This window comes from Dendrobates tinctorius, unplaced genomic scaffold (genome assembly GCF_039654945.1).
Source record: "Dendrobates tinctorius isolate UK_male_01 unplaced genomic scaffold, ASM3965494v1 ptg000057l, whole genome shotgun sequence".
In the NCBI taxonomy this organism is placed as follows: Eukaryota; Metazoa; Chordata; class Amphibia; order Anura; family Dendrobatidae; genus Dendrobates; species Dendrobates tinctorius.
Window position 1 is genome coordinate 20,982,388 of NW_027361725.1, and position 26,551 is coordinate 21,008,938.

The window sequence follows — 26,551 nt, forward strand, 5'->3', positions numbered from 1 at the left end:
AAAAGCCTAACTTTTTGCAACTGTTCGGCTGAACCCAAGCATCCAGGTGTCCACCCATCTCTAATTATATACTGTATTTAAAGAGTCAGAGTCTGTCCATTTGATGCCGATTCCACCAAAATGGACACTGACACTCCACAACCCTGCTGCTTATAACATGATACTGTATGGGGATAGATTGAGCTACTAGTGTTCTGTCCCCATCATTCTTCATTAGCCGATGTAAAGAGGTCGAGAAACAAGAGCCAAACGACTTCAATATTGTCGATCACACTCATTGAATGAGCTGAACTCAGCTCACATAAATACAATCAAAATGTTTGAGTGTCATAGTGCAATATGTGAGCATTGGGGGCCTTATTTTAGTTTTTTCCTAGGGCCCCATTTTGTCTAAAACCTGCCTTGACTCTAGCTCTATTTTTCACCCATTGCTGCCTCCTCCTGCCTGACTGACTCCTCCTTTGACTGAAATCATGAAAGGGGGTGAAGCACAAGACTCAGAGGGTGGTTACCTTCTCCGCTCCAGATCTGGAACCACTTGGCCAGACAGCAGGGTCGCTATGTGGAAGACTTTCTGCCCTGGACATGCTGGACCATGTGGCTGCTGGGAGGAGAGAAGAACAGGAAGGAAAGCAGGCTGAGAGCACGCGCAGCTCAGAGCAGAGTGTGCAGGGGACAGGGCAGGTTGCAGATGCTCGCAGGGGAGAAGAGAGAACTCCCAGTCAGAGGGCACAGACAGGAGGACGTGTCAGAAGTATTGCTGACTGTGAGTACTTGAAACCGGAGCCTGCAGTGACTGGAGAGGTGCGCCCTGACCCCCGTGCAAAGACAGTGGCCCGTGCAGAGACAGTGGCCCATGCAGAGACAGTGGTCCATGCAGAGACAGCAGCCCATGCAGAGACAGTGGCCCATGCAAAGACAGTGGCCCGTGCAGAGACAGTGGCCCATGCAGAGATAGCGGCCCGTGCAGAGATAGTGACCCCCGCACGTAGCCCCGGTACCCGCGGTGTTAGTGCAGAGCCCCTGAATCCTGTTGAGCGACCTAATGATAGAAGGAGCATTGTTTCTCCGGGAGAGACTATAGTGTTGAAGCAAAAGACTCAGAGCAGAGGGGACCCTGTTTGCCTAGTACCCCCTCTGCCTCCTGCAGTAACCCCCGAGACCCCGGCTGTAGGTTACTAGAGACTACAGAGTTCACAGAGACTGGAGACAACAAGTGCCGCTGTTGTTCGTTGGAGAAGATGACCCTGCAAGCAAGTCCTTATCAGACTGCTAAGTTCTTTTCAAGAAATTCCGTTTATTACTGTTTACACTGTTTGCCTGTTTGAGAACTTGTTTCACCCTTCATATACTTGCACTGTTATATTGCCAGTGTATATCCCTGTAGGTAAACCCTTTAACTGTTGGTCTGTCTGTTCCGTGGTGACATACCCAACACCTGCACGTTTATTACAATCACACAGCATAAATGCAGTCAAGCAGAAGGAGGTCGCTTTGGGCAGGGAATAGAGCTGAGGTGACAAGTGGGTTTCCTCCAGGTACTCCTGACCTCATGACCCAATATCAACATGGGTTTACAAGGGACCGTTCCTGTCAGACTAATCTGATAAGCTTTTATGAAGAGGTAAGTTCCGGACTGGACCAAGGGAATGCAGTGGATGTGGTGTACATGCACTTTTCAAAAGCTTTTGATACGGTGCCACACAAAAAGTTGATGCATAAAATGAGAACAATGGGGATAGGGGAAAATATGTGTAGGTGGGTTAAGAGCTGGCTCAGGGATAGGAAACAAAGGGTGGTTATTAATGGAGCACACTCGGACTGGGTCACGGTTAGCAGTGAGGTACCACAGGGGTCAGTTTTGGCCCGCTTTTTTTAAACATATTTATTAATGACCTTATAGGGGGCATAGAGAGTAGAATTGCAATATTTGCAGATGACACTAAACTCTGCAGGGTGTATGTGGCGCCCCTGAGGCTCAGTCGCCACAGAGGTACTGCACCTTCCTCTCTCCTAAGGTGTGGTGCCCCACCATCTAGGTAAGTTGGAGGCTCCTGACCACGCTCCAACACTCGCACCCCACATAATAGAGTAGTTCAGCACAACCACATTGCGGCTCCTTGCTTAGAGAGAAGCAGAGCACCTTTGGTGGTTCCCTGCTTGGAACACTAGATGTGCTGGGGGGTGGGTGGAGTTCAGAATATATATATGAGCGGGATGGTTTAGGATTAGAGGTCAGTCTGACAGGAGGTCAGTGAGGAAGGAAGCCACTCGGTAGGAGTGGGGATCCCTGGAAGAAGGGATGGAGGAAGGAGTGCTGCAGCTGCCTCAGTGACCTGAGCCAGCTGGCACGGGAAAGGAAATAAGGAGAAGGACATAAATCTGAAGCCTGAGCTACCATAGAAGGAAAAGGACAAGTACGGAACATAGGAGTAAAAGGGAACACAGAGGACGTGGGTTAGAGGAAGAACCCTGCCTAAAAGTTCTAAGTGCAAGGCCGGGGCCCGGTCCCCGAGGTTGTATGAACACTAATGGTTCTGCAGCAGACACCGGTGGAGTAGTGGGCTGTAAATGCACTACTCCCATCTAAGACTTGAGGGCACAAAAGCAATACGGATAGAGAGCCGGGACTTAGGAGTAGAGAGTCCCCGAAGCAGGCTACAGCTGTCTGCCGTGCAAGTAGAGTTCTTGGGAACATCTGTCAAGAGGAACTCCAGTGTAACACGGTACTGGAGATCTTCACACTTAAAGGCGCTATAGAGGAGACGTTCAGGAAAGACACATAAGTTGGTGGAGTGTGGAAGGGAGCTTTCCATCTTGCCTGGAGGTTGACTGAGTCCCTGACCCAGAGGACATGGCAAAGAAGCGGACACTACAGACTGTGAGTAAAGCATTGGAACTACATGCCCTGGTGTCCTCCATTCCTTCCTGCGTCCGTCCGCCTGACACTGCTACATCCCCTGCGCCGGACACTACACCATCTAGGTGTCTCCACATCTACACTGCCCTGGGACAACAGCCCTGCCTGTGGAGGGCTATACCACCATTGCTGCACCACATTATCTGTCCCGGAGGATCTGCATGCAGCGTCGGCTTAACACCTCCCTTGCCGAACACCACAGGTGGCGTCACAAACTATTCATTTAACTACATTCCATGCAACATCTTCCTATTACTTGGGCGCCCAGGGCCAAGGTCCGGGTCACCGCTGCTGTGACACGTCCCGCTGATACCGGCCCGGTACCGAGTGCCCCACGGCCCTGGGAGGGCGACCCATAATCAATACAGAGGAGGACGATTTTATATTACAGGAGGATTTATGTAAACTTGAAGCTTGGGCTGATAAATGGCAAATGAGCTTTAATGGGGATAAATGTAAGGTCATGCACTTGGGTAGAACGAACAAGATGTATAATTATGTGCTTAACTGTAAAAAACTGGGCAAAACTGTCACTGAAAAAGACCTGGGTGTATGTGTGGACGACAAACTCACATTTAGTGGTCAGTGTCAGGCAGCTACTGCAAAGGCAAATAAGATAATGGGATGCATTAAAAGAGGCATGGATGCTCATGAGGAGAACATAATTTTACCTCTATATAAGTCACTAGTGCGACCACACTTAGAATACAGTGTACAGTTCTGGTCTCCGGTGTATAAGAAAGACATAGCTGAACTGGAGCGGGCGCAGAGAAGAGCGACCAAGGTTATTAGGGAACTAGGGGGTCTGCAATACCAAGACAGGTTATTACACTGGGGGTTATTTAGTTTGGAGAATCAAAGGCTTAGGGGTGATCTTATTACAATGTATAAATATATGTGGGGACAGTACAAAGACCTTTCTAATGATCTTTTAACTCTTAGACCTGTGACGGGGACAAGGGGGCATCCTCTACATCTGGAGGAAAGAAGGTTTAAGCATACTCACAGACGCGGATTCTTTACGGTAAGAGCAGTGGGACTATGGAACTCTCTGCTATATGATGTTGTAATGAGTGATTCCCTACTAAAATTTAAGAAGGGCCTGGATGCCTTTCTTGAAAAGTATAATATTACAGGGTATATACGCTAGTTTCCTTAATATTGCATTGATCCAGGGAGCTAGTCTGATTGCCGTATGTGGAGTCGGGAAGGAATTTTTTTCCCCAATGTGAAGCTTACTGTTTGCCACATGGGTTTTTTTTTGCCTTCTTCTGGATCAACATGTTAGGGCAGGTTAGGATAGGATATGGGTTGAACTAGATGGACTTAAAGACTCCCTTCAACCTTAATAACTATGCTACTATGTTACTATGTTACTCCGGTTTCTCCTCAACAGTCCAAAGATGTACTGATAGGGAATTAATTTATTAAATCATCCAACATCCATGAGAACATTATTGAGCAGAGTAATCCATTGTGTCCAATAAATTCTTCTATGCTAATGAAGAAACTTTTTCTGGACAAGCTGTGGATACCTGCCTGACAGATATCAGGTAAGGCCTGTTTCACACATCCGTTTGTCACCATCAGTCAAAATCCGCCGTTTTGCAAAAAAAAGGATCCGCCATTTTTCTTGGCGGATCCGTTTTGACTTGCATTATCGGCGGATTTTCACTGATGATCGTCCGGTGCATTCGTATTTTTGCGGATCCGCCAAAATTTTGGCGTCCGCTGACATCTCCGGACGGACAATGCAACGTTTTTTTGTAGCCGGATCTGCATTTTTGCCTTTTGCTACACAGTTAACCCTAAATCCAATCTGGCTGCTGGAGAATTCTCTCTCTCTCGTCCCTCCTCTCGTCCCGCGATGTCCCGGCCCTCCTCGCGATTTCCCAGCTCTCCTCTCGTCCCACGATGTCCCAGCTCTCCTCTCGTCCCGCGATGCCCTGGCTGTCCTATCGTCCCACGATATCCCGGCTCTCCTCTGCTACATTGGCGGTATTTTTTTTTCAGCGCGGCTCCTTTAACTTTCGCAGATCGGCGGATCCCGGGGCACCAACGGTCCGTTGGCTCCCATTGGTATTTCGACGCCTACGGATCCATTCTCTGCCATTTTGGCAGATTACAACTGACAAGAAAAACATAAGTGTGAAACAGGCCTAAGGCTGAGTTCACACGTGGCTTTTTTTCACGTTTCCGCGGCAGTTTTAACAGCGTGATTTTGCCGCGAAAAATAAGCATCCCATGCATTTCTATGGGATTCCGCAATGCTGTGCTAATGCTGCGGTTTTTACCGCGGCGGAATCGCTTTGCGGTAAAAAATGCAGCACGCTCATTAATTTCGCGGAATTGCGGCGATCCCGCACCCATAGGAATGCATTGTTCTGCTTACTTTCCGCTTGTGGCTGTGCACGCCATGTGAAAAGTAAGCAGAACATTTGCGGATGGTACCCACGGTCCGGAGGAGAGGAGACTGTCCTCCGGGCTTTGGGTACCATATCCCTGTAAAAAATAGAACTTAAAATAAAAAATATTGTTATTCTCACCTTCCGACGTCCCGCGCAGCCTTCCCGCCTCTCTCCACGCTCCCGATCACAGTAAGCCTTTGCGAGCGATGACGTCCATTCTCGCGGGATCGTGAAGTCTCGCGGTCATTCGCGCAACGTCATCGTGAATGACCGCGAGACCTCGCGATCCCACGAGAACAGACGTCATAGCGGTAATTGTCGCAAAGGATTACTGGATCGGGAGCGTGGAGAGAGGCGGAAAGGTTGCGCTGGACGTCGGAAGGTGAGAATAGCAATATTTTTTTTTCTATTATTTTTTATATTCTATCTTTTACTACTGATGCCGCATAGGCGGCCTCAATAGTAAAAAGTTGGTCACACTCGTCAAACACTGTGTTTGACGAGTGTGAGCAACCTGTCAATCAGTTCTCCAAGCGATGCTCGAGATCGCTTGGAAAACGCTAGCAATTCTGCAAGCTAATTACGCTTGCAAAATGCTAGTTTTTCCGCGGGAAAATTGTGGGAATTTAAAATGCGATTTTCCCGCGGAATGGAATTCCGGAATTCTCGCGGTAATTTCCGCGAGAGTTCTGCTACGTGTGAACCCAGCCTAAGGGTATAAAATACAGATCTATGTACTGAAAGTTTATACTTATAGTATGTTTGCAAATAGTATTTAGTAAACCCTGGGTTGTCTTTATTCCAAACTAATTGAACAGGTTTAATAATAATTTTTCCATAAATTACTTTTGTTATCAATCAGTTCAGCTATGTAGGCTGAGATTAATATTCCATGTTGTCAGGGGGTCCTTCTCTGATACCACACAATCAACAGAGCGAGGGAAGTGTGAACAATCCCAAGACCTTTATTATAAGCAAAACTAAAAGGTCCATAAACAAAGGTTGAAAAGTTCCAGGGAGCCGAATACTTTCGCAAGGCACTGTAATTTTTTAACTATTTTATTTGCAAAAATGTTGCATTTTTGCAAATAATGCTGTATGTAAAACCATCGTAAAGCTCCCGAAACACATTAGATTACTCTCCGATGAATGATTGTTTGACTGAGAGCTATCTGTCCTGTCGTCTCCATATGCAGAAGTGCTTGGCTCTCTATTAGAGATGGGCAAACCCCCCGATGTTCGGGATCAGCGGATTTGCCTGAGTTTTTTGTAAAGCTCAAGCTCGGGGCCGGAGATGATGCAAACTTGCATCCGAACCCCGAGCTTGGACTTTACAGATATGGGGGGGGCAGTAAAACAAAGCATGAAATTAATAATAAACATTATAATTATACTTACTGATGCAGAGACATGTCCTCCCATCTCGCTGTTTCCCAGCCACATCTGCTCCCGGGTTATTCACTTCACTGTTCCGCGCTTGGCAATTTTCTGCTGGCATCAGCAGTGTTCGTGCAGTGACGTCAGGGTTCACCTCAAAAGCCGAAGACTGACGAGTGCAGTGAATACCGCCGCAAGTTAATGAGCGGCCCTGAAGCACACGCGGCCGGCAGACAGTGGGATGGGAGGACGCATTGCTGGACAGGTACATAAGTATAATTATAATGTTTATTATTAATTTTATGCTTTCCCAGGCCCCAGACCAGAACTGGACCCGAACTGTAACACGGGTTTCCCATGGAAACTCGTGCTTGGGACCTTGTGACCGAACACTATGTGTCCGGTACGGGTCCAGAACTTTACAGTTCAGGTTCGCCCATCCCTAATCTCTATCCCTCTAAGGAAGTCTCTCTCTGACTCCTTTTGCAGTGGCTTATCTACAAAAATTTAAAGGATTGGTCTTTAGAAATCCAAAAGACAAAATCCTTCTCTCTGACATCATCTGTTGGAAGAGTCAGGAGGTACCCATACACAGTAAGTGGATTGTCGACCGATCCTGTTGATTTCACTGGGTTCAGACAAATTTAATCTATGGCTTCATTCACACATCCATATGACATGCCCGAGAGATGACAATTTTTTTTATTGGACAGCACTTGGACTTATAGATTGTCATAGATCCATTCATACATTTGTGACAATCAGAGATCCGAGAATGAGACCTGTGAAACTCAGCACATGTCCTATACTGATCCGAGTTGAGGATCAGAATTGGACATAGTCAGTGAGTCTCGTTGGCTCTATGATGAAAAATCAGGCAGAATGCCAACACTTCACATGAATGCATGAATGAAGCCTTAGGCCGGGTTTAGATGATTGTATGCCAAATCATCTGTTCATCATCCTGATAAAAAGGTTTTTACATATTGTATTCAGTATGCCTGTTTTTCATACCTGTATTGCATTTGTGTATGTTTTTTTTATGTGCTGGTTCAGCAGGAGGACTTCTCCCTTCACACACAGACCATGTGTCAAACAACAGACTCCATTTTACCATGTGACCTACACCCAGAGGTGAGGTATGTGGGCAGCCAGAATCACTCATCTCTCAGACTACCGGTAAAACCTGGTCCAGATGCACCAAACAATCCTTTTAGTGCTATATGCACTAGAGCAATACTCCAGGCATAAAGCACAGAGGACAAACTTCTCTGTGATACATACCTCCCATCAACAATGTGTCTGTTTGCCACCGTACAGGTCAAATAAATTTTCCTATCTTTGAACTTCTAATAGATCTGTGAAAAATGAAGGATATACACATAGTAGCCCATTTGTGATTTGTTTCCTCACTCATGTTTCTGTGCCTGTGTGTGCTTTTTATATGCATATCATATAAATTAGTAATAATAGATATATAGTAGGCAGATAAATTAGTAAAACAAAGTCATAACTAAAAAGACTAAGTATACATCAGTAACAAGTAATAAATAGCTCATAGATGGTATACAGATTAATAATAGATAAAAATAGAAAGAATTATAAGTGATAGCTTTTATAATGAGAGAGAGAGAAAGAGAGCGAGAGACAGGGAAAGGAGGAGAGTGAAAGGGAAGGAGGAAGAGTGGAAGAGATGGAGCTGTTGAGCGAGAGAAAAAGCAAAAGAGAGATAAAGAGAGGTAGATAGATAGGTAGAGAGAGAGAGAGAAAGAGAGAGAGGTATAGAGAGAAAGAGGTAGAGAGAGAGAAAGAGGTAGAGAGGTAGAGAAAGAGAGGTAGAGAGAGAAAGAGGCATAAAGAGGTAGAGAAAGAAAGATAAAGATAAAAGAGAGTGGTAGAGAGAGGTATGGAGAGAAAGAAAGAGGTAGAAAGAGAAAGCTAAAGAGAGAAAGAGATAAAGAGAAAGATAAACAGCAAAGAAGATTGAAAGAGGGGGGAGAGAGGGAGCAAAAGAGACAGATAAAGAGAGTAATTGAAAACAGGGGAGAGGTAGAGAGGGAGAGAGGAAAAGCAAAAGAGAGGGGGAGAGCGGGAGGGAGAGAGGGAGTTAGGAAGAGAAGAGAGCAAAAGAAAAAGAGAAAGAGAGCAAGAGAGTTGGAAAGAGAAATAGAGTGGAAGAGAGAGAGCATAATAGGGTGATAAAGAAAGGGTGGAAAAGAGAAAAAACGAGAAAGGAAGAGAGAGCAAGAGAGAGGAAGGAAGAGCAAGAGATGGAGAAAGAGGGAGAGAAAGAAAAATGAAGAGCAAAATAGATGAAGATAGAAAGGGAGATAGAGTGAAACAGATGGAGAAAATGAAGACGCACACACAAACACAATTACACCATCTTAATGCCTCTATAGGGTTTAGTGCCCCTCATTATTGGGCTTCATCAGAAATATTTCGTAGGACCCTGTTAATGATATTATATATATTTAACAAAAAATAATCTCAACATGCAGCTGAATATTTCCCCTTCTGGAGAAATAACATGATCGCACAAATAAATATGAAGCACTAGCAATATTTGTATTGATGTTCAAGAGCAATATTTATGCAGAACAGGGCGGCGGTGATGTGGGGGAGGTTTTCCATGGCATGTGAAGACTGAATAAAATCCTATAACTAAGGGGCAAATTAGTAACCGAGAAATAGGATTGCAGCAGCCGCTGGCTTCACCCTCTAGGCTCTGCACAGATCCATTGCTTGGTTACATATTAAGAGATCAGATCTAATTTCTACCAGGATTACAATGCTGTCTACAGATTGCTGCCAACTCAATGGAGGAGTCAACTCCACAGCACCTTGCATGACTAATAGCCCATCATGAGATGGATGGAAGATTGGGAGAGGTGAGGGGTAATAGATAAATAGAAGGATAACGAGATGCTGGGAGCTGCTCTATCAGGTAGACAGGATTAATGAGAGGGATAAATAATGACATACACTATGGAGAAGTGATAAGTAATGAGGATGTGAAATGAGCTTTTCAAAGAGGCCGAGATGGAAAAAATGATAAGAGGCAGATGAGAGAGGAGACGAGATTAACTCCTTCTGGGGGGGTCTGCAGTGAAATGAGCTGCAGGGGATGGGCTGCAGACTGTCAGGGACTCCAGCATGTAAGGGGTGACACTTAGAGGACCACACAAAAGAGAAATACAGGGAGACTCAGATACAGTGTCTTATGATAAAGAAAACCCCTCCCTGTGATTGGGGAGCGGCCATGCTGGAATGCACAAGATCTGGCCTGTAAAGAGTTAACATTATATTGGGTAATGACTGTACAATGTTTAGCAAGTAGTATAGATGTATAATAGGATTAACAGCGTATTATAAATGAAATATTGTTGTGGAATAGGTTGGAAGCAGCCTCAGATGACAGCAACTGATACAATTTACACAAATACTGTTTTTATGTCTTAAAACAAATACATTGAATCAGAAATACTGTGAAAAAGACAACACTGACAGCACAGATGCGGGAATCACATGCGACAATGACTGGTGGCAAAGAGCTGGATATAAATACACTTGTCTCATTGTGGTAAATGTGCTGTGTAGGGCAGGTATATACATGTATGATGTGCTGTATAGGGCAGGTATGTACATGTCGTGCTGTGTAGGGCTGGTAAGTACATGTGCTGTGTAAGGCAGGAATGTACATGTCATGTGGTGTAGGGCAGGTATGTACATGCTGTGCTGTGTAGGGCAGGTATGCACATGTCGTGCCATGTAGGGCAGGTATGTACATGCTGTGCTGTGTTGGGCAGGTATGTACATGTGCTGTGTAAGGCAGGAATGTACATGTCATGTGGTGTAGGGCAGGTATGTACATGCTGTGCTGTGTAAGGCAGGAATGTACATGTCATGCGGTGTAGGGCAGGTATGCACATGCTGTGCTCTGTAGGACAGGTATGTACATGCTGTGCTGTGTATTGCAGGTATGTACATGTCATGCGGTGTAGGGCAGGTATGCACATGCTGTGCTCTGTGGGGCAGGTATGTACATGCTGTGCTGTGTATTGCAGGTATGTACATGTCATGCGGTGTAGGGCAGGTATGCACATGCTGTGCTCTGTAGGGCAGGTATGTACATGCTGTGCTGTGTAGGGCAGGTATGTACATGCTGTGCTGTGTAGGGCAGGTATGTACATGCTGTGCTGTGTAGGGCAGGTAGGTGTATGTAGACTCCTTAGTATTTGAGTGTATGTTTGTTTATTTGTGTTCAGGGGGGAGGGCTGTGCAGGGTAATGTGTCTATATCTGCAGTGTAATGATGGGATGTTTGCTAATAATTACACCCCTGCACATGTGATTTGGCTGCGGGCGTCGTCATCTCATTTGCTAAATAAATGTATTTCATAAATCAATTTCTCCAAACAAGAGACAATTACGGCAAAGAGCTGCAGATGATGGGACCTGCAGATACACAAAGCATGATCGTGTATCTCCTAACCAAACATGGCTTCCTGCATCTTTTTTGTTCCAGAAATTAGACATTCTCTTTGGAAAAACAGTGAAGGTTCAATTAGGCATAATAAAAGAGGCAGAGTTTTACAATAAATGTGGTGTGCAGTGTCCAGCAAGCCAGTCGCTGTATCTAAACCCCCCATTATGTGCCCCCTTGCTCGGTGCTTGTACCTGTCTATAGGAAAGTCGCACTGCACAATGATTGGTCGGTCGCATATTACAGTAGTATCTGAGCTGATTGCACCTTGGATCTTATGGCTATGCATTTGCTGTGTCCTTGCAATTACTTGTTGTCATATCCTGCTCTCTTTCTGCTGCTTTATAGAAACTTTCAAGATATATTTGTGTAATATCAGATGGCCTAAAAAAAAGAAAAAATGACCGAATTGACGAACTGCATGTCCCTCTCCTGGAAAGGAGCAGCCAAGGTACAGTGTCGGTTTGTGAGAGTTCATTATACTATACTAGATGGAGGCCGGCGGTAATGTCACGATGGGTTCAGGCTTTGCAGCGTTGAGAATCTCTCCCCCCATGTGCTCACCCACCTATCCACTCTCTCTTTCCCCATGCGCTGACTTCTCCCGTCTGTGCCCTCTTCTTTGACCTGTCTACCCAATGTGCTAACCCCCTTGTCTGCTGTATCTCTCCTTCCTGTGCTGTGTTCTCCCCTCATGTGCTGTCCCGTTTGAGTTGTCTCTCCCCTGTGCTCTGTCTCTCTCACCCCTGTGCGCTTTCTCTCTCCCCCATCTGCTGTCTTCTCCTCTCATTGTCTGTATCTGACCATGTACAGAACATACCACAGCTCCTGGGCAGGGGAGGAAGCAAATTACAATACTGACATTACAGCAGGAGATCGCAGAGGATACATTATGTGAGGTTAAATATTGTTTAAAAACAGTCAGTGAAATATTTTACCTCACAAAATGAATCCTCTGTGATCCCCTGCTGTAATTTCAGTATGGTCTTTTGCTTCTTCCCCTGCCCAGGAGATGTGGTATGCTCCGTATATGGTCAAACACAGACAATTTTTAAAATGAACTTACATTCGTGGGAAAACCCCTTTAATGTGTCCGGCTTCCTCTGCCTGTAGACACATTGTGCATCTGCCACCGGGATCAGCGGAATGATTCAGTGCATCTGCGCGGAATTCGCACAGGCGCAGTGCAACAGTGTTCCACTGGTGGTACCGCGCAAGAGGCTGCGTGAGTGTGTGAGAGTGTGAGAATCTGAGAGTGTGAGAATGTGAGAGTGTGAGTGTGTGAGTGTGTGAGAGTGGTGTGTATGGCGTATAGAGTGTGTGTAGTGTGATGGTGTTCCACTGGTGGTACCGCGCAACAGGTTGGTACCAGCAGCAGTTTCCATATTGAGACACCCATCACTTGAGTGTCCCGATAATGCAGTTGGTGAACTTCCTCCTCTTGGAATTCTGGGATACGGTGACATCTCGACAGAACAGGAAATGAAAACATTACAAGGCAATTATATAAATAGATGTAATGTGCAAAAGCTGAAACATCTCATCCATGCACTCAGGGCTGGCCCAGGTTTTAATGAGCCAAAGATTTCACTTACTTCTTGTATTACATGAGTGACATCTATTGTAAATTCTACAGTAGCTCCAAAACCAGACAGTATAGTATAGTACTTGTACAGTATTATAGGCACCACATAGTCTTCCGTACAGGATAATGAGACCCATATGTTGCTCCATATAGCATTATGGACAGTATAGTGCGTCATACAGAATAATGAGCCCCATATCTTGCTCCATAAAGAATAATGAACCTCATATATTGATTCATACAGTATTATGGACACAACATAGTGCTCCATACAGAATAATGAGCCCAATATATTGCTCCATACAGTATATAATAATATGTCCCATATAATACCAATAATCTTTATTAATATAGCACCAACATATTCTGAAGCGCTTTACAGTTTGCACACATTATCATTGCTGTCTCTGATGGCGCTCAAAATCTAAATTCCCTATCAGTATGTCTTTGGAATGTAGGAGGAAACTGGAGAACCCAGAGGAGGCCCACACAAACACGGGGAGAACATACAAACTCATTGCAGATGTTGTCCTTGTTTGGATTTGAACCCAGGTCTCCAGCGCTGCAGTGCTAACCACTGAACCACCATGCTGCCCCTGAAATATTGCTCCATACAGCATTGTGGACAGTATAGTGCATCATACAGAATAATGAGCCCCGTATCTTGCTCCAAAAAGAATAATGAGCCCCATATATTGCTCCATACAGAATAATGAGGCCCATATATTGCTCCATACAGTTTAATGATTCCCATATATTGCTCCATACAGTATAATGATCCCCATATAATGCTACATACAGTATGATGAGCCTCATATAATGCTCCATACAGTAGATGGTAGACCCCATATAATGCTCCAGTATATGATGGGCCCCATATTTTGCTGAATATATAATTGGCCCCATATAATGTTCCATACAGTATACGAGGGGCTCCAGAAAATGCTCCAGTATATGATATATATATATAAATATATATAATGGGCCCCACATAATGCTCAATATATAATGGGCCCCATAACATGCTCCATATACTGTATAATGGCCCCAATAAGATGCTCCATATATATAATGGGCCCATATGATGCTCCATATATAATGAGCTCCATATATGATGCTCCAGTAAATGATGGGCCCCATATATGATGCTCCAGTATATGATTGGCTCCATACTGTATATAATGGGCCCCATATGATGCTCTCCATACATTGCTCCAAATATAAAAAAAATACTCATTTCTCAATGGGCGCTGCTCTGCTCCGAACTCCTCAGCGTCGGCGTCTTCTGGCTCTCTGCACTATGACTGCTCAGGCAGAGGGCGCACACCAGTCACATCATCGCACCCACTGACCTGAAGTGGCACAGTCAGAAGGCACAGCAGCTGTGGAGGAATGGGGAGAGGTAAGTATCGCAAGTGCTGGGGCCTGGGATTGTCGCAAGTGCTGGGATTTATATATCTGTAGTGAGCATTCCACACTCAATAGCCAATGGCAGCATGCATTTCACCGCCATCATTTTATATAATAAGGGTTTGGGAAAAACAATGTGATAGATAGTTACAGTTGTGGCCAAAAGTATTGACACCCCTGCAATTCTGTCAGATAATACTCAGTTTCTTCCTGAAAATGATTGGAAACACAAATTCTTTGGTATTATTATCTTCATTTAATTTGTCTTAAATGAAAAAACACAAAAAGAATTGTCCGAAATTGGATATAATTCCACACCAAACATAAAAAAGAGGGTGGACAAAAGTATTGGCACTGTTCGAAAAATCATTTTTCATTTAAGACAAATTAAATGAAGATAATAATACCAAAGAATTTGTGTTTGCAATCATTTTCAGGAAGAAACTGAGTATTTTCTGACAGAATTGCAGGGGTGTCAATACTTTTGGCCACAACTGTAGATACAATCTAGCTATCACTATCTATCTATGCCTTTCTACAGTATCTATTTATCCCATATCCTTATCCTTCTATTCATATCTGTCTATCTATTATCTATTCCATATCCATATATTCCATAGTTATCTATCTATTATCCATCAATCTATCTATCTATCTATCTATCTATCTATCTATCTATCTATCTATCTATTATCTACCGTATCTGTTATCTTTCTATCTATTATCTTTCTATCTATTATCTTTCTGTTATCTATATATATCATCTATTATCTATCTATCTTCTATCTATTATCTATCTATGTGTCTATTTTTTTATCTATCTATTATTTATTTATTATCTATTTATCTATTATCTATTTATTATCTATCTATTATCTTTCTATCTATTATCTTTCCATTATCTATTTATATCATCTATTATCTATCTATCTACCTATCTACCTATATCATCTATTATCTATCTATTATCTTTCTATTATCTATCTATCTATCTATCTATCTATCTATCTATCTATCTATCTATCTCTCTATCTATCCACAGATCTATGTAATGCATATACTGACACTGGCCAATGCTAATTTGTCATTTCCTTCCCTTAATTCCTCGTGTGTTGTGTTATTGTAGCCAGTATGATTTTTGCTCCCCCATCATTAGAGGCAGGTTGAGCCGAGCCTACAAAGAGAAGCAAGAGGCAAAGCTAATAACATTAATCCCAATTCTCCCCTTCCTGACCTGGGAATGTAAGAACAGTGCCTGAAGATGTAGAATTTGCTGCCGGCGGATGCCCATTCAGCGTGGATTTTTCCCATAGGCACAGCATGGGAGAAACCCTCCATATGAATAGGTTTAGGAATGAGGCGTAAACTTGGAGAACACCTTTTAGGGAGTAGTGAATACCCCCATGACCGAGGCCCTGAATCTGATCTATCTGCTAAGTCATTAGGTCTGTTCAATGCATTATCAGGATAAATATCGGGCATGTTCCCAAGATAATATTGACATGTACCAAATGGGGATTTTGTACAACCAATTACTGGACGTGGAACAAATTTGTCAGGCCATCATTGTAATGACTTGTAACTGCCACCTCATTGTCCTAGCTTCTCAGAAAAGCACAGAAAGCGATGTAAATCAACCAAAAATGGCCCTATACTGTGGGTAGACATGGAAGAGCCAGAGCCTAGAGGCGCCCGCGCCTTACTCTATCCAGCCTAGGTATGAATGTGCAACGGCTTCTTGCTAAAAGAGAAGAAAAGGCAAATAAAACCTAATTTTTCATCTCAGAACATTGTTTGTTTGAAGAGTCTGTGGCCCCCTTTGCCGATAGCAGGAAATTTACATCCAAATGTGACCGCTTTATGTGGATTTATTTATTTAACCAATGGACCTTTAGCTTAAAAGGTTTCTATTCATTTTTCAGATCTTTCCCACAAGCGACGTGTTACTAAATATAATGGCATTTTCCTGCAATTAAGTAGATTATCCACAGACGGTGCAAGACGCATGGAAAATCATTACACGTAGACTAATTTTACACACTTTGTGGCTCAGAATATTTCTTAAGTAGATGGATTCGATAATACTTTATGGTAAAAATCCTGCAATTTTTTTTTTATTAATTCTTTCACTTTGTTTTTTATTGTTTTTTTGTGTGGCATTTTTAAACTTAAACACTATGAAGGTGCATAAGACAAAAAAAAAATAAACTGAACCAAAAAGGAGCAAAAAAAAAGTCCTATTTGTAGTGTCATTTATATTTGCTCATTAACTTACAGCTAATTTCTGGACGTAACATTTCTGTCTAAAATACAGTAAAACTCTTGGAAAAATGCTTCAAAAATTAATTATTCAATGCTCTATGTGAAGGAAGACTTATACGTATTGGAAATGCTTTCTTTTTTTCCCACAAAAAAATCTTCTGTGTTTAACAGTCTAAGCAAGGTAGACCCAATTCCATTAAAACTCGTGTCCACTGGGCGTTTATAGGCGATGTTGAACTGGCACATTTTTTTTTTTGGGGGGGCACTCTTTTCTTTCTAGGCTTTTTTTAGGAGCCAAAAAAAAGGCATAAAAAATGAAGTTGCAGTTTTAAGTGCAGAAAAAAAGCTTTTCTGCCTATAAAAAAAGCATATGTAAAATAATAAAATAAATGCATCAAAGAGGAAAATGCATTAAAAAAAACCCTGAAAATTTTTGGTGCAAATACCTGCAGAAAACATGTGGATAAACAGCAGCAGAAAAAAAACAAAATAAACCATATGTGTGAAAAAGAACTCTCTCATAGGTCCATATTTTTCTTTTAAGTGTAAAAACACCAATTTTTTCCTCAATGAACCAGATTAGTTTTCAAGTCATTTTCCCATATGGAAAAACAAGAAAAGCCCCCTAAAATATGTTTTTTTCAATCTTTTCCTAGCAGTCATTGAAAATCAGGCTGTCTTTGGGTGTTTGAGATTTTTGCAGACCCATCGCCTTGGATTGGTGTAAAAATGGACGTTTTTTTTCTTTTTTTGTGTACACCCGGTCTGTAAAACAAACAAACAAACAAAAAAAAAACAACAGCACAGGATATGTGATTAGCCCCATGGAATATAGGGAATATGTGTTCTGTCTGTGAAAACCGGAAAAAAACGGATCTGAACGAGGCCTTAAACTGAGAAATAGTAAAAGGCAGTAATAGTAAAAGACAAGACAAATTTAAACAATAAATAATAATATAAAATTTTAAAAAAATCAAAATAGTACAAAGTACAGAAGATAGCACAATTGAGTACCGTATATAAAAAGAAAATCAATCATTTCTGCAAAACCTGGAACTTGACATATGTTGAAATATACATTATTCCAAGGTATTCTAGTAGAGAATCTCTGGGAAGATAAAACATTAAATGTCCAGATATATTATTTTGCTATGTTTTAATTGGTCTCTGCTCACTGGTTTGGACATTCAGATTTTCTCGACTGTCAGATTAAATGATTTCATTTCAATGTTCATATCTTACAACTGAATCAATACATTGTTACATAGTCTGTATGAATTGCTCAATTGTGGTGTTTTTTTTAGTTTAGCCGAAAAAATTGCCCAGGTGGTAGTTTTTTTGCCTTAAATGATAAAAAAAAAATTGAACAATACCTGTAAATCCGAAATATATAGGGCGAGTTCGTAGTGTAATATAGTCTGGTCACACCATTTTGATATTTCGCAAGCTTCTGCATTGTCCAAAAAGCAACATTTCTAAATCGGTGTACATGGGAAAAAATTAGAGCAAAACAAAATTTCAGAATTAAAATTATATACAAATTATACAAAACACCAGATGCAAAGTCACCCAGTTCTAAATAAAGCTGCTTTGTTTCTTTCTATACTTCTTAGAATTTGGCTTTAATTGCATTGGTTTTTTAGTCAATTTCTGCAGCGTAAATGCACTAATATCCCATATGTGTTTTTTACCTGCTGATTTTCTGTGTCCAGTGCAAGTCTATGGGGAAAATCCGCGCAGAAAACTCATTGACATGTTGCAAATTTTAGTTTTTCATTAAGCTGAACTATCATCAACGGGACCACAAACTGCCTAAAGAGTAAGCATTGTTTTAATTTCTTGGAATATATATCTTTGTAATATATCTTTTTAGAGAAATCGGCTTCTCACTCCTTTTTGTCTGATTTTTTATTCTCAAAATTCTCAGTTTATGGGTAAAATTTGTCTTTAACGAATATGGATTTTCCCATTACTGGAACAGAATGTTATGAGCACAAATTGTAGAGAAATCTCCTATGGAACTGGCAGCAGAATGTCTCTGATTCTAGATCATCCCTCCATAGAATTCTAAAAGCACCAACTTCCATCTCCTATCTCAGTAATGGGGAAATCTGTCTTCCTTGAATATGGATTTTTTTTACAGAATTGACTGGTACGCGTAAGTCTGGCATTTAATAAGCGATGTCTGTGCATTGTTCTTTCTTGGGAAAGCAGTATACTAACTTTTGAATAAATTGTCTTTAAATGTGGCCCTGGATGTAAAAGCACTTGGTAAAGACATTTGCAGAATTCTATCAAGTTAACAAATCACCTCTGAAAATAAAGAAAAAAGAAACAAATTGTAGTAATGCAAGAAATTTCACACACACACTTGGTTCCTTACTGAAAAATCCAATGAGTGAATGCACTTCACAGGAAAAGCTCCATCAGGAGGACACCAAATATATGATATTATCACACAATTAGCAACAACAACAAAAATATTTTAACATAGTTTCACATTTATTTTCCTAATAATCATAACATTTGCATCCACCATTGTGGGACCATTGAGGCAATGCGAGTCCTGGATAAAAATTATCCACACAAGTCTAAGGGTCCGTGAAAATCACAGACAGCACTCGGATGGCTTCAATGCACAATTTGTGTTCTGTTCATGATTAATCCCTTCCCAACATATGACATACAGTTACAGTGGCATGTAAAAGTTTGGGCAACTCTGGTCAAAATTACTATTATTGTGAACACTTACGAAAGTTCATGATTAAATGATCTCTAAAAGAGGGCTAAAGTTAAAGAGAGCACCTGTTCTTTGTATTGTAGGCAAAAGTAAAAATAATATATTGTTATTTTTTACATTTTAAAATTTGCAAAAAAAGAAAAATGGGCTGATGCAATGGAGATTTGTGTACACAGATAACTTTGAGCAAGGTGTCAAACCTTAATTAGCCTGTTAATGATGATGGTGAACAAGCCATAATCATAGGAAAGGCCAGGTGATGCAAATTTCCCAGCTTTATAAAAACCCAGCCTCCTCTAGCCTGGTCCCAAAACCAGCATCCATGGCAAAAGAGAAAAGAACAATTTCGGCTCACCCATTCAGAGGATCCTCTATGGCAACTTGTGCATTTCAGAGCAGCCATGGGTTCTTCTAAGCAGTTGCCTAGAACTCTGAAAATGGTGGAAGCCTGCAAAGCAGGAGAAGGGTATATGAAGATAGCAAAGTGATTTCAAATTGCCCTTTCCTCAGTTCGAAATGTAAGAAATGGCAGTTACCAGGAACAGTTTAGGTCAAGATAAGGTCTGGAAGAGCAAGCACAATTTCAGTGAGCTACTCTTAAGCCCCCGTTACACACTGCGATATCGCTATCAATAACGCTGTAAAGTCACCGATTTTGTGACGTTGCAGCGATATTACTAGCGATATCACTGCATGTGATACTTACCTACGACCGGCTCCGCCGCTGGTAATCGCTGATCGCGCGAGAAGCTGCTGGACCATTCCTCGACGGTCACTTCCTGCGGCGCTTCCTGCTGTGACGACGAGCAGCGCCTGGAGCCGGGCGGGAGGACGCAGGATCGCCGCGTCTGACAGGTAAATAGCGACCCCCGACCCCAGCGATGTCGCTGGTGAGATCTGCCTGAGTGGCAGCTCACTAGCGACCACCTAGCAATGCACCAGCGATCCTGACCACGTCATATCGCTGGTCGGGATCGCTGGTGCATTGCTAGGTGTAACGGTACCCTTAGGATTGCTAGAGAGGCAAATCAGAACCCCCGCTTGACTGCAAAAGATCTTCAGAAAGATTTAGACCAGTGGTTCCCAAACTCCAGTCCTCGTGGACCCCAACAGGTCATGTTTTCAGGATTTCCATAGTGTTACACATGTGAGAGAATTCCTGATGTCTTGATGATACTTCCATCACCTGTGAAATACTAAGGAAATCCTGAAAACATGACATGTTGGGGGTCGTGAGGACTGGAGTTTGGGAAATGCTGATTTAGACTCTGGAGTTGTGGTACATTGTTCTACTGTTCAGAGACACCTGCATAAATATGTGCTTCATGAAAGAGTCATCAGAAGAAAACTTAACCATATAATTCAGTGTCAGAAGTATGCAAAAGAACATCCAAACAAGCCTGATGCATTTTGGAAACAAATCTTGTGGACTGCTAAGGTCAAAATAAAACTATTTGGCCATAAAGATCAAAGGTATGTGTGGAGAAAAAAAGGGCACAGAATTTCAGGAAAAGAACATCACACCAACCATTAGGCATGGAGGTGGATCAATTATGCTTTGGGGTTGTAATGCAGCCAATTCACTGGCAACATTTCACAAGTAGAGGAAAGAATAATTTCAATGAAATTTCAACACACAAAGATAACACTATCTGTAAGTAAGCTGAAGTTGAAAAGAGGATGGCTTCTACAAATGGATATTGATCATAAACACAAGTCACAATCCACAATAGTCTACCTTAAAAGGTGCAATCTGAAGGTTTTACAATGACCCTCACAGTCCCCTTATCTGAACATCATTGAAAATCTGTGGCTAGACCTCAAAATATCAGTGCAAAACGACCCAGGAATCTCACAGAACTGGAAGAATTTTCCAAGGAAGAATGGATGAACATCCCTCAAGAATTGACAGACTCTTTGCTGGCCACAAAAAGTGTTTACAAGCTGTGATACTTGCAAAAGGGGGTGCTCCTAGGTACTAACCATCCATAATGCCAAAACTTTTGCATCAGCCCATTTTACTTTTTGTAATTTTTAAAATGTAAAAAGTTACAATAGTTTTTTTTTGCCTAAAATACAAAGGAAATATGTCATCTTTAACTTTGGGCCTTTTAGAGATCATTTCATCTTTAACTTGCTTAACTCTTCACAATAACAGTAATTTTGACCAGGGGTGCCCAAACATTCCACTGTATGTCATATGTTGGGTCCCTGACTTTGATGCAAGCTGGCATCTTTCCCGGCATGATGATGGCTGAATTATTCACCCATCATCAGCTTCTAACAGCAACAGGTAGAAAGGAACTCCACTTGCGACTGTTACCCTGTTAAATGCCACTCTCAATCTCTGACAGCAGCATTTACATAGTAACATAGTTAGTTAGGCAGAAAAAAGACATTTGTCCCTCCAGTTTAGCCCATATTCCGTCAGAATAAATCCCCAGATCAACGTCCTTCTAAAGAACCTAATAACTGTAAGATACAATATTGTTACGCTCCAGGAAGACATCCAGGCCTCTTTTGAACCTCTCGACTGAGTTCGCCATCACCACCTCCTCAGGCAAGAAATTGCAGATTCTCACTGGCCTAACAGTAAAGAATCCTCTTCTATGTTGGTGGAAAAACCGTCTCTTCTCCAGGCGCAGAGAATGCCCCCTCGTGACCATCTCCTTCCTTGGTATAAAAAGATCCTCGGAGAGATATTTGTATTGTCCTACTACATACTTATACATGGCTATTAGATCGCCCCTCAGTCACCTTTTTTCTAGACTAAATAATCCTAATTTTGCTAATATCTCTGGTTATTGTAGTTCCCCATCCCCTTTATTAATTTTGTTGCCATCCTTTGTACTCGCTCTAGTTCCATTATATCCTTCCTGAGCACCGGTGCCCAAAACTGTACACAGTACTCCATGTGCGGTCTAACCAGGGATTTGTACAGAGGCAGTATAATGCTCTCATCACGTGTATCACATGCATCTTTTAATGCACCCCATGATCCTGTTTGCCTTGGCAGATGCTGCCTGGCACTCCAGGTAAGTTTATCATTAACTAGGATCCCCAAGTCCTTCTACATGTCAGATTTACCCAGTGGTATTTATTTCACACTGGCAGGGGGCGCATTATTCCAGGTTCCCATTGGTGAGCCCGTGATGTGATCATGGGACACCAATTGCTTGTCATGATGGCTGGGGGTCTGCTGAAGACCCCTGTGCCTACCATTATGTTACTCCTGTGAAAGCCAGCTTGTAGTTGGTGTTAATAGGAGACCATGATTTTTGCTATTCATAGAAGCAATCAGACAATCACAGGTTCAAGTCCCATAAGGGGACTATTAAATATAGTAAAAAGTGAATTTAAAAAAAATAAAAAAATGGCAAAAATAAAACATAAAAAGTTCAAATCAACCACTTTTCCCGCATTAAAAACAGATAATAAAAAAACATATATTTGGTATTGTTACATACGTAAAAGTCAGATCTATCAAAATATAAAATTAGTTAACCTGATCGGTAAAGGGCGTAATGAGAAAAAAATTGAAATGCCAGAATTAATTTTTTTTTGCTGCTGCAACACTGATAAAATGCAATAAGAGATGATCAAAACATCGTATCTGCTCGAACATGGTGTCAATGAAAATGTCATCTCATGGTACAAAATATTATCCCTCATACAGCCCCATATCCAAAAAATTGAAAATATCACGGATCTCGCAAAAAGACAACACACTTTTTTTTTGTAATTTTTGTGTCATTATACGGACCTGGAGAATCATATTGCTTTGTCAGTTTTACCGTATAGTGAACATGGTAAATAAAAAAAAAAAAAAATAATTGTTGAATTGGACTTTTTTTTTGCAATTTTGAAGTACTTTGAATTTTTTTCCTGGTTTCCAGTACACTATATGGTAAAATCAATGGTGTCATTCAAAAGTATAACTTGTCCGGCAGAAACAACAGTCCTCATACGGCTATGTGGACAGAAAAATAAAAAAAAGTTATGGCACTTGGAAGAAGGGGAGGAAATAAAGCAAAAACAATAAATTGGAATTTGGAATGAATATAAGAGACTGTGCAATTTATTTTTTTAACTTTTTTTTCATTTGATAAAATCAATAATGGGAACATGATGGTAAAAAGTGACACATTGACCAAGCACTGATGAAAATCAGACCATTTTTCTTTGCATGTGTAAAAAAATCAAGGACGTCTAAAATCAGGTCTTAGAAAAGACATTAATAGGATCTTTAATATGCTTAGTACTTGATTTTTATAGCCACAATAAAGAGGAGGATCTCTTTTGTATGCAATACACTGATCTCCCCACCAGGAAGCATGCTGGAGGCCACAATATCATATAGACTAGGACCTACCAAATACATTTTGATACATATTTCACAGTATCATAGTGTTATTAGTATATTCTAAAAGAAACGTGTTTGAAGGCAGCACAGAATTTGGTTTTGACTCACGATAGTATCTTAGAAAAGATGGCTTATACATGGAAATAATGATGCTTCCCGGGTTTCTTTAATTAGAAGCTATTTCAGTGTATTGTTTATCATCGCACCCAGGTTTCAGGACAGTCTCAAGAGGCCTGCATATCTGCAGCTGATGACAGCTCAAGGTGTGACTTCCCAGGGGGAGATCTGAATGGGACACCAGCAGAATACATGCATTCTTCAAGACTCCTTTTGCCCTTGTATGGAAGGAGAATGGAAGCCAAAAGAGCCCAACTTGGTTGCCTGGGGTCTAAACATGAGTTTCTCTCCTCTGGAACAGAAAAACCTTCTTTGTCCAACCTGTTAGTGCTTTTGTTCTAGGAATAAAAGCTAAAGACAACTTGCACAGCCTGAGCTGGGAACTCTGCCTTAAATCCGGACCTGACACTATTCACAAGCTCTTGACGAGGACAAAAAAGGGGAAATTAGGCCTAAAATCTAGCAGGCAGATGTCCAGGGTTAAAACAGGTTATTTGTTAATTGCTTTTGTGTTTTTGAAGGGGCAGGAATAGAGGGCTGAGGAAGAGACCTGTTCGGAAAATAATAAGACACAAAAAGTTAGCACTCCAAATGCCATGTGATTCATTTCAGACTAACTTATATTTTGGCCCATTAATATTGATGAGTTAAAAGAAGCACAAGGAATAAAGATGCAGGAGTCATTGATGGCTGTGATTTTTTTTATCAGTACAGTGATACCTAAATGATTAATTGCAAAAAAAGTTTGTAGATTTCCCATATTATATATTGCAATGTAGAAATCACTTATTTTTCATAGATTTTTTTTAATATTTACAGAATTTTTTTTACAATATATATGTTTTTGCTCATTTTTGCACAGATGTAAGCAGATTTGATACCCGATGAACCACGTGTAACAAATTTCCAATTTGTTTTTGTTTAATTCAACAAATAAAATGTATATTTCTATAATATATTTTTTATGGCAGTTTTTTTGTGCCTTAAAAGTACAAACGGATAAAAAAGAATTGTTTATCAATATGGATAAATTGTTGTGATTGTGTATTTAATAAAAAATAAATAAAAGGTGTGCAATTTTACAAGTTTTAGGAGTCAAATATTATGACTGCTCATGTACCTCTATAGATACGTTCCGACAATGAGCTTTTGATGCTGCAGATTTTCCGCATCCATAAAGAAAATAAGTTACCTGCATTTTTTCAAAAATAAGCAACATAAAAAAATTACCAAAAACTCATTGTGGAAATGTAGTGAAAACACTATGCGTGAGCGTTACAAAAAAAAAAAAAAAATATATATATATATATAGATAAATAAATATCAAAAAGTATGGTGGTCAAAAAATATCAAACGTATCACTGTAGTCATCAACACTGATTGTCATATAAATGGTCTTCCTGTGATAAATGATCTAGTAATTCAATTTTTAAATGTTTAATTTAAATTGTTGATTTTTTATATTTCTTCACTTTGTTGGAACTGCTTATGTTTTACATGATTTAGCATATTAGTTAATATGACAATGAACGTTGTAACATTGAATGCATCCTTTTAACAAGAGTTTTACATCATGATATATTTATGGCTCTTTGTATCCACCTCCAAGTAAAGTTTCTGAAGAAAGGTCTATATAGAAATAATTGAACTCATCGAATGATTCATGGAGTAAGACCTTAAACTCCCCACACTGCATACGACAAGTCACAGCTGCAGCTAATGATTGGCTGAGATTACATTTTTGCAGCATTTGCAGCCCATTAAGATGTTTGAGAGACCATCTGGAGTCTGGTGAGCATAGGAATGATATCGGTGGGGATCGGTTACGTGAGTATTGCTTCTTTTATTTTTTTTTAATTCACTTAAAGTCAGTTATGGTTGGACAACCCTTTTAGCTTGGCTGCGCCACATTAGGGCTCATTGAGATGTCAGTACTTCTTAAACGACTTCTATCTGTATTTTTAATTGAAAAATTAACAAGTATTTATTATAGTCTATGGAGCTGTTCACCTGTCCATGTATTTTTGCAGACCGAGTGATCCACACAAAGTCACGGAGACAAGTCTATTTGTGATCAAAGTCACCAGTTCAAGTCTATGGGTCGAAATGAAAGAAATCAAACAGCACTCAGATGCCATCCTTGTACTCTCCATTTTTTCATCTACTGCTTGATAAGAGAAGCTTGAAAAATCTCAATTTTTTTCAGATGACAAAAACTAATGAAAGTCTACTGACACTCTGATTAAACTCTGATGAAAATTGGATCCAAAAGGCTATGTAAAAAAATCACTGATGTCTGATTAATGGTTTAATAAGAGGATGTCAAACCCAGCAACAAGGACTGGAACTACAAGCCATATAACATTTTATTAAGAAACTTATCAACCAAGATTTTTGGACCTATAGACGTCAAGTCATCATTTGCATTTTTTTTTGTCACTTTCCATTCTTGTCTTGTGGTATTATTTCCTGTTTTCAGTGTCAAATTCATTAAAATGGAGCACATGAATCATGAATTTAACGTAATGTAAAAAAATTGGCTTTTTTTCAGTCTTAAATAGGGATAAGCGGACCCGTGGAAGTTCGAGTTCTGGTACCCGACCCGAACTTAAGTCCAAAGTTTGGCTCAGGTACCAGAAGTGAACTCGAACTTTAAGCAAAACCCGATCACCATTGGAAATAGTGGAGACCTGAACTTTGGATCTGGAAAAAAATTATCTCTCTCTCTGCAAAGGACTTCCTCCGGAACTCTGAACTTTGCAATGGGCATCCGGGAGAAGTCAGTGTTCGGTGTTTAGTGCTGGACACCAACTGTCAGGTACAAACCCTGAACTTTTAAGTTTGAGTTCTCTCATCTCTAGACATAGACTGCTTTTTGTGACTT

General features: G+C 41.0%; 1 long non-coding RNA gene across 1 annotated transcript; it reads left to right on the top strand.

The window, feature by feature from the left end:
• Positions 1-5,918: 5,918 nt before the first annotated feature.
• LOC141091976 (uncharacterized) lies at positions 5,919-25,243 on the top strand. Its single transcript, XR_012232633.1, has 3 exons — positions 5,919-11,641; positions 16,108-18,266; positions 23,761-25,243. It is a non-coding gene; the product is annotated as an uncharacterized lncRNA (long non-coding RNA).
• Positions 25,244-26,551: the final 1,308 nt, after the last annotated feature.